Consider the following 9,606-nt stretch of genomic DNA (forward strand, 5'->3'; position numbering starts at 1 on the left):
TCGTGGTTTACCATGTCACTGTTACATTCTCTTGACGTTTCGAAATTCATTTTGGATTTTTTTTTTCGTTGAAATGCAAGAGTTGAAATATTTCAGTAGTGTTTTCTCGTGGTTTACCTTGGTTTACCTTGAATATTTCAGTAGTATTTCCTATTTTTTATCTTGTCACTGTTACATTCTCTTGACGTTTAATAGTTCATTTTGGATCTTTTTTGTTGAAATGCAAGAGTTGGATTAATTAGGTAGTGTTTTTTCGTGGTTTACCATGTCACTGTTACATTCTATTGATGTTTCAAAGTTTATTTTGGATCCTTTTCGTTGAAATGTAAGAGTTTGATTATTTCATTAGTGTTTTCTCATGGTTTACCATGTCACTGTTACATTCTCTTGACGTTTCATAGTTCATTTTGGATCTTTTTCGTTGAAATGCAAGGGTTGGATTACTTCAGTAGTGTTTTGTCGTGGTTTACATGTCACTGTTAAACTCTCTTGATGTTTCAAAGTTCATTTTGGATTTTTTTTTTGAAATGCAAGAGCTGGAATATTTCAGTAGTATTTTCTCATGGTTTACCTTGTCACTGTTACATTCTCTTGACGTTTCAAATTTTATTTTAGATCTATTTCGTTGAAATGCAAGAGTTGGATTATTTCAGTTGTGTTTTGTCGTGGTTTACCATTTCACTGTTACAATCTATTGATGTTCAAAAGCTCATTTTGGATCCTTTTCGTTGAAATGCAAGAGTTGGATTATTTCAGTAGTGTTTTGTCGTGGTTTACCATGTCACTGTTACATTCTCTTGATGTTTCAAAGTTCATTTTAGATCTTTTTCGTTGAAATGCAAGAGTTGGTATATTTCAGTAGGGGTTTCTCGTGGTTTACCATGTCACTGTTACGTTCTCTTGACGTTTCAAAGTTCATTTTGGATCTGTTTCGTTGAAATACAAGAGTTCGATTATTTCAGTAGTGTTTTCTCATGGTTTTCCTTGTCACTGTAAAATTCTCTTCATGTTCCGAAGTTCATTTTGGATCCTTTTCTTTAAAATGCAACAGTGGGATTATTCCAGTAGTGTTTTGTCGTGGTTTATCATGTCACTGTTACATTCTCTTGATGTTTCAAAGTTCATTTTGGATCTTTTTCGTTGAAATGCAAGAGTTGGAATATTTCAGTAGTGTTTCGTCGTGGTTTACTATGCCACTGTTACATTCTCTTGATGTTTCAAAGTTCATTTTGGATCTTTTTTATTGAAGTGCAAGAGTTGGATTATTTCAGTAGTGTTTTCTCATGGTTCACCATTTCACTGTTACAAACTCTTGATGTTTCAAAGTTCATTTTTGATCTTTTTCGTTGAAATGTAAGAGTTTGATTGTTTCAGTAGTGTGTTGTCGTGGTTTACCATTTCACTGTTACATTCTCTTGATGTTTCAAAGTTCATTTTGGATCTTTTTCATTGAAATGCAAGAGTTGGATTATTTCAGTAGTGTTTTGTCGAGGATTACATGTCACTGTTACACTCTCTTGACGTTTTGAAGTTCATTTTGGATTTTTTTTTTGAAGTGCAAGAGTTGGAATATTTCAGTAGTATTTTCTTATGGTTTACCTTGAAATACAAGAGTTGGATTATTTCAGTAGTGTTTTCTCATGGTTTACCTTGTCACTGTAAAATTCTCTTCATTTTCCGAAGTTCATTTTGGATCCTTTTCTTTTAAATGCAGTGGGATTATTCCAGTAGTGTTTTGTCGTGGTTTACCATGTCACTGCTACATTCTCTTGATGTTTCAAAGTTCATTTTGGATCTTTTTCGTTGAATTGAAAGAGTTGGAATATTTCAGTAGTGTTTTGTCGTTGTTTACCATGTCACTGTTACATTCTCTTGATGTTTCAACGTTCATTTTGGATTTTTTCATTGAAATGCAAGAGTTGGATTATTTCAGTAGTGTTTTCTCATGGTTTACCATTTCAAAGTTACAAACTCTTGATGTTTCAAAGTTTATTTTTGATCTTTTTCGTTGAAATGTAAGAGTTTGATTGTTTCAGTAGTGTTTTTTCGTGGTTTACCATTTCACTGTTACATTCTCTTGATGTTTGAAAGTTGATTTTGGATCTTTTTCATTGAAATTCAAGAGTTGGATTATTTCAGTAGTGTTATGTCGTGGTTTACATGTCACTGTTACACTCTCATGACGTTTCGAAGTTCATTTGGGATTTTTTTTTGAAGTGCAAGAGTTGGAATATTTCAGAAGTATTTTCTTATGGTTTACCTTGCCACATTTCAGTAGTGTTTTGTTATGGTTTACCATGTCATTGTTACATTCTCTTGACGTTTCGAAGTTCATTTTGGATTTTTTTTTCTTTGAAATGCAAGAGTTGGAATATTTCGGTAGTGGTTTCTCGTGGTTTACCAAGTCACTGTTACATTCTCTTGACGTTTCAAAGTTCATTTTGGATCTTTTTGATGTTTCAAAGTTCATTTTGAATCTTTTTCATTGAAATGCAAGAGTTGTATTATTTCAGTAGTGTTTTGTCGTGGGTTACATATTTCTGTTATACTCTCTTGATGTTTCAAAGTTCATTTTGGATTTTTTTTTAATGCAAGAGTTGGTATATTTCAGTAGTATTTTCTCATGGTTTACCTTGTCACTGTTACATTCTCTAGACGTTTCATAGTTCATTTTGGATATTTTTCGTTGAAATGTGAGAGTTTGATTATTTCAGTAGTGTTCTCATGGTTTACCTTGTCACTGTTACATTCTCTTGACGTTTCATAGCTCATTTTGGATCTTTTTCGTTGAAATGCAAGAGTTGGATTATTTCAGTAGTGTTTTGTCGTGGTTTACATGTCACTGTTACATTCTCTTGATGTTTCAAAGTTCATTTTGGATTTTTTTTTGAAATGCAAGAGTTGGAATATTTCAGTAGTATTTTCTCATGGTTTACCTTGTCAATGTTACATTCTCTTGATGTTTCAAAGTTCATTTTGGATCTTTTTCGTTGAAATGCAAGAGTTAGATTATTTCAGTAGTGTTTTGTCGTGGTTTACCATGTCTTTGTTACATTCTCTTGACGTTCCAAAGTTCATTTTAGATCTTTTTCGTTGAAATACAAGAGTTGGAATATTTCAGTAGTGGTTTCTCGTGGTTTACCATGCCACTGTTACATTCTCTTGACGTTTCAAAGTTCATTTTCTATCTTTTTCGTTGAAATACAAGAGTTGGATTATTTCAGTAGTGTTTTTTCATGGTTTACCTTGTCACTGTAACATTCTCTTCATGTTCCGAAGTTCATTTTGGATCCTTTTCGTTAAAATGCAAGAGTGGGATTATTCCAGTAGTGTTTTTTCGTGGTTTACCGTGTCACTGTTACATTCTCTTGATGTTTCAAAGTTCATTTTGGATCTTTTTCGTTGAAATGCAAGAGTTGGAATATATCAGTAGTGTTTTGTCGTGGTTTACCATGTCACTGTTACATTCTATTGATGTTTCAAAGTTCACTTTGGATCTGTTTCGTTGAAATGCAAGAGTTGGATTATATCAGTAGAGTTTCGTCGTGGTTTACCATATCACTGTTACATTCTCTATATGTTTCAAAGTTCATTTTTGATCTTTTTCATTGAAATGCAAGAGTTGGATTATTTCAGTAGGGTTTTGTCGTGGTTTACATGTCTCTGTTACACTCTCTTGATGTTTCAAAGTTCATTTTGGATTTTTTTTTTGAAATGCAAGAGTTGGAATATTTTAGTAGTATTTTATCATGGTTTACCTTGTCAATGATACATTCTCGTGACGTTTCATAGTTCATTTTGCATCTTTTTCGTTGAAATGCAAGAGTTGGATTATTTCAGAAGAGTTTTCTCGTGGTTTAACTTGTCACTTTTACATTCTCTTGACGTTTCAAAGTTCATTTTGGATCTTTTTCGTTGAAATGCAAGAGTTGGATTATTTCAGTAGTGTTTTCTCATGGTTTACCTTGTCACTGTTGCATTCTCTTAATGTTTCAATGTTCATTTTGGATCTTTTTCGTTGAAAAGCAAGAGTTGGAATATTTCAGTAGTTTTTTCTCGTGGTTTACCATGTCACTGTTACATTCTATTGATGTTTCAAAGTTCATTTTGGATCTTTTTCATTGAAATGACATGCAAGAGTTGACATGCAAGAGTTCATTGACAAGAATTCATTGACATGCAAGAGTTGGATTATTTCAGTAGTGTTTTGTCGTGGTTTACATGTCTCTGTTACACTTTGTTGATGTTTCAAAGTTCATTTTGGATATTTTTCGTTGAAATATAAGAGTTGGATTATTTCAGTATTGTTTTCTCATGGTTTACCTTGTCACTGTTGCATTCTCTTGATGTTTCAATGTTCATTTTGGATCTTTTTCTTTGAAATGTAAGAGTTGGATTATTTCAGTAGTGTTTAATCGTGGTTTACCATGTCACTGTTACATTCTATTGATGTTTCAAAGTTCATTTTGGATCTTTTTCGTTGAAATGTAAGAGTTGGATTATTTCAGTAGTGTTTTCTCATGGTTTACCTTGTCACTGTTACATTCTCTTGACGTTTCAAAGTTCATTTTGGATCTTTTTCGTTGAAATGCAAGAGTTGTAATATTTCAGTAGTGTTTTGTCGTGGTTTACTACGTCACTGTTATATTCTCTTGATGTTTCAAAGTTCATTTTGGATCTTTTTCATTGAAATGCAAGAGTTTGATTATTTCAGTAGTGTTTTGTCGTGGTTTACCATGTCACTGTTACATTCTCTTGACGTTTAGAAGTTCATTTTGGATTTTTTTTTCGTTGAAATGCAAGAGTTGGAATATTTAAGTAGTGGTTTCTCGTGGTTTACCGTGTCACTGTTACATTCTATTGATGTTTCAAAGTTCACTTTGGATCTTTTTCGTTGAAATGCAAGAGTTGGATTATCTCAGTAGTATTTTGTTGGGGTTTACCATATCACAGTTACATTCTCTTGATTTTTCAAAGTTCATTTTGGATCTTTTTCGTTGAAATGCAAGAGTTGGATTATTTCAGTAGTGATTTGTCGTGGTTTAGTATGTCACTGTTACATTCTATTGATGTTTCAAAGTTCATTTTGGATTTTTTTTTGAAATGCAAGAGTTGGAATATTTCAGTAGTATGTCCTGTTGTTTACCTTGTCACTGTTAAATTCTATTGATGTTAAAAAGTTCATTTTGAATCCTTTTCGTTAAAATGCAAGAGTTGGATTATTTCAGTAGTGTTTTGTCGTGGTTTACCATGTCACTGTTACATTCTCTTGATGTTTCAAAGTTCATTTTGGGTCTTATTCGTTGAAATACAAGAGTTGGAATATTTCAGTAGTGTTTTGTCGTGGTTTACCATGTCACTGTTACATTCTATTGATGTTTCAAAGTTCACTTTGGATCTTTTTCCTTTAAATACAAGAGTTGGATTATTTCATTAGTGTTTTGTCGTGGTTTACCATATCACTGTTACATTCTCTTGATGTTTCAGAGTTCATTTGGGTTCTTTTTCATTGAAATTCAAGAGTTGGATTATTTCAGTAGTTTTTTTCGTGGTTTACATGTCTTTGTTACACTCTCTTGATGTTTCAAAGTTCATTTTGTTTTTTTTTGAAATGCAAGAGTTTGAATATTACAGTAGTATTTTCTCATGGTTTACCATGTCACTGTTACATTCTATTGATGTTTCAAAGTTTATTTTGGATCTTTTTCGTTGAAATGTAAGATTTGGATTATTTCAGTAGTGTTTTCTCTTGGTTTACCTTGTCACTGTTACATTCTCTTGATGCTTCTATGTTCATTTTGGATCTTTTTCATTGAAATGCAAGAGTTGGATTATTTCATTAGTGTTTTGTCATGGTTTACCATGTCACTGTTACCTTCTCTTGACGTTTCAAAGTTCATTTTGGATCTTTTTCGTTGAAGTGCAAGAGTTGGATTATTTCAGTAGCGTTTTGTGGTGGTTTACCATGTCACTGTTACATTCTATTGAAGTTTCGAAGTTCATTTTGGATCTTTTTCGTTGAAATGTAAGAGTTGGATTATTTCAGTAGTTTTTTGTCGTGGTTTACCATATCACTGTTACATTCTCTTGACGTTTCAAAGTTCATTTTAGATCTTTTTCGTTGAAATGCAAGAGTTAGAATATTTCAGTAGTGTTTTGTCGTGGTTTACCTTCTCACTGTTACATTCTCTTGATGTTTCAGATTTCATTTTAGATCTTTTTCGTTGAAATACAAGAGTTGGAATATTTCAGTAGTGGTTTCTCGTCTTTTACCATGTCACTGTTACATTCTCTTGACGTTTCAAAGTTCATTTTGATCTTTTTCGTTGAAATACAAGAGTTGGATTATTTCAGTAGTGTTTTCTCATGGTTTACCTTGTCACTGTAAAATTCTCTTCATTTTCCGAAGTTCATTTTGGATCCTTTTCTTTAAAATGCAGTGGGATTATTCCAGTAGTGTTTTGTCGTGGTTTACCATGTCACTGTTACATTCTCTTGATGTTTCAAAGTTCATTTTGGATCTTTTTCGTTGAAATGAAAGAGTTGGAATATTTCAGTAGTGTTTTGTCGTTGTTTACCATGTCACTGTTACATTCTCTTGATGTTTCAACGTTCATTTTGGATCTTTTTCATTGAAATGCAAGAGTTGGATTATTTCAGTAGTGTTTTCTCATGGTTTACCATTTCAAAGTTACAAACTCTTGATGTTTCAAAGTTTATTTTTGATCTTTTTCGTTGAAATGTAAGAGTTTGATTGTTTCAGTAGTGTTTTTTCGTGGTTTACCATCTCACTGTTACATTATCTTTACGTTTCAAAGTTCATTTTGGATCTTTTTGATGTTTCAAAGTTCATTTTGGATCTTTTCCACTGAAATGCAAGAGTTGGATTATTTCAGTAGTGTTTTTTAGTGGTTTACATGTCACTGTTACATTCTCTTGATGTTTCAAAGTTCATTTTGGATTTTTTTTTTGAAATGCAAGAGTTGGATTATTTCAGTAGTGTTTTCTCATGGTTTACCTTGTCACTGTTACATTCTCTTGAAGTTTCAAAGTTCATTTTATATCTTTTTCGTTGAAATGCAAGAGTTGGAATATTTCAATAGTGTTTTGTCATGGTTTACCATGTCACTGCTACATTCTCTTGACATTTCGAAGTTTTCGTGTTTTCTCATGGTTTACCTTGTCACTGTTACATTCTCTTGACGTTTCATAGTTCATTTTGGATCTTTTTCGTTGAAATACAAGAGTTGGATTATTTCAGTAGTGTTTCGTCGTGGGTTACATGTCACTGTTACACTCTCTTGATGTTTCAAAGTTCATTTTGGATTTTTTTTTGAAATGCAAAGGTTGGAATATTTCAGTAGTATTTTCTCATGGTTTACCTTGTCAATGTTACATTCTCTTGACGTTTCAAAGTTCATTTTGGATCTTTTTCGTTGAAATGCAAGAGATGAATTATTTCACTTCGAATGTCAATGTCAAGGAATATTTCGGTAGTGGTTTCTCGTGGTTTACCATGTCAATGTTACATTCTCTTGACGTTTCAAAGTTCATTTTGGATCTTTTTGATGTTTCAAAGTTCATTTTGAATCTTTTTCAATGAAATGCAAGAGTTGGATTATTTCAGTAGTGTTTTGTCGTGGTTTACATATCTCTGTTATACTCTCTTGATGTTTCAAAGTTCATTTTGGATTTTTTTTTTTGAAATGCAAGAGTTGGAATATTTCAGTAGTATTTTCTCATGGTGTACCTAGTCACTGTTACATTCTCTAGACGTTTCATAGTTCATTTTGGATCTTTTTCGTTGAAATGTGAGAGTTTGATTATTTCAGTAGTGTTTTCTCATGGTTTACCTTGTCACTGTTACATTCTCTTGACGTTTCATAGTTCATTTTGGATCTTTTTCGTTGAAATACAAGAGTTGGATTATTTCAGTAGTGTTTCGTCGTGGGTTACATGTCACTGTTACACTCTCTTGATGTTTCAAAGTTCATTTTAGATTTTTTTTTGAAATGCAAAAGTTGGAATATTTCAGTAGTATTTTCTCATGGTTTACCTTGTCAATGTTACATTCTCTTGACGTTTCAAAGTTCATTTTGGATCTTTTTCGTTGAAATGCAAGAGATGAATTATTTCAGTAGTGTTTTGTCGTGGTTTACCATGTCACTGTTACATTCTCTTGACGTTGCAAAGTTCATTTTAGATCTTTTTCGTTGAAATACAAGAGTTGGAATATTTCAGTAGTGTTTTGTCGTGGTTTACCATGTCACTGTTACATTCTCTTGACGTTTCGAAATTCATTTTGGATTTTTTTTCTTTGAAATGCAAGAGTTGGAATATTTCAGTAGTGGTTTCTCGGGGTTTACCATGTCACTGTTACATTCTCTTGACGTTTCAAAGTTCATTTTGGATCTTTTTCGTTGAAATACAAGAGTTGGATTATTTCAGTAGTGTTTTCTCATGGTTTACCTTGTCACTGTAACATTCTCTTCATGTTTCGAAGTTCATTTTGGATTCTTTTTGTTAAAATGCAAGAGTGGAATTATTTCAGTAGTGTTTTGTCGTGGTTTACCATGTCACTGTTACATTCTATTGATGTTTCAAAGTTCATTTTGGATCTTTTTCGTTGAAATGCAAGAGTTGAAATATTTCAGTAGTGTTTTATCGTGGTTTGCCATGTCACTGTTACATTCTCTTGATGTTTTAAAGTTTACTTTGGATCTTTTTCGTTGAAATGCAAGAGTTGGATTATATCAGTAGTGTTTCATCGTTGTTTAACATATCACTGTTACATTCTTTATATGTTTCAAAGTTCATTTTTGATCTTTTTCATTGAAATGCAAGAGTTGTATTATTTCAGTAGGGTTTTGTCGTGGTTTACATGTCTCCGTTACACTCTCTTGATGTTTCAACGTTCATTTTGGATTTTTTTTTCTTTTGAAATGCAAGAGTTGGAATATTTTAGTAGTATTTTCTCATGGTTTACCTTGTCACTGATACATTCTCTTGACGTTTCATAGTTCATTTTGCATCTTTTTCGTTGAAATGCAAGAGTTGGATTATTTCAGTAGCGTTTTCTCGTGGTTTACATTGTCACTGTTACATTCTCTTGACGTTTCAAAGTTCATTTTGGATCTTTTTCGTTGAAATGCAAGAGTTGGAAAATTCCAATAGTGTTTCCTCGTGGTTTACCTTCTCACTGTTACATTTTATTGATGTTTCAAAGTTAATTTTTGATCTTTTTCGTTGAAAAGCAAGAGTTGGAATATTTCAGTAGTGTTTTGTCGTGGTTTACCATGTCACTGTTATATTCTCTTGACGTTTTGAAGTTCATTTTGGATTTTTTTTCGTTTTAATGCAAGATTTGAAATATTTCAGTAGTGTTTTTCATGATTTACCTTGTCCCTGAAACATTCTCTTCATGTTTCAAAGTTGATTTTGGATCCTTTTCGTTGAAATGCAAGAGTTGGATTATTTCAGTAGTGTTTTGTCGTGGTTTACCATTTCACTGTTACATTCTCTTGATGTTTCAAAGCTCATTTTAGATCTTTTTCGTTGAAATACAAGAGTTGGATTATTTCAGTAGTGTTTCGTCGTGGGTTACAT

Source organism: Artemia sp. Qi Xiang Cuo, chromosome 12 (assembly GCF_049724085.1).
Source record: "Artemia sp. Qi Xiang Cuo chromosome 12, ASM4972408v1, whole genome shotgun sequence".
Taxonomy (NCBI): domain Eukaryota; kingdom Metazoa; phylum Arthropoda; class Branchiopoda; order Anostraca; family Artemiidae; genus Artemia; species Artemia sp. Qi Xiang Cuo.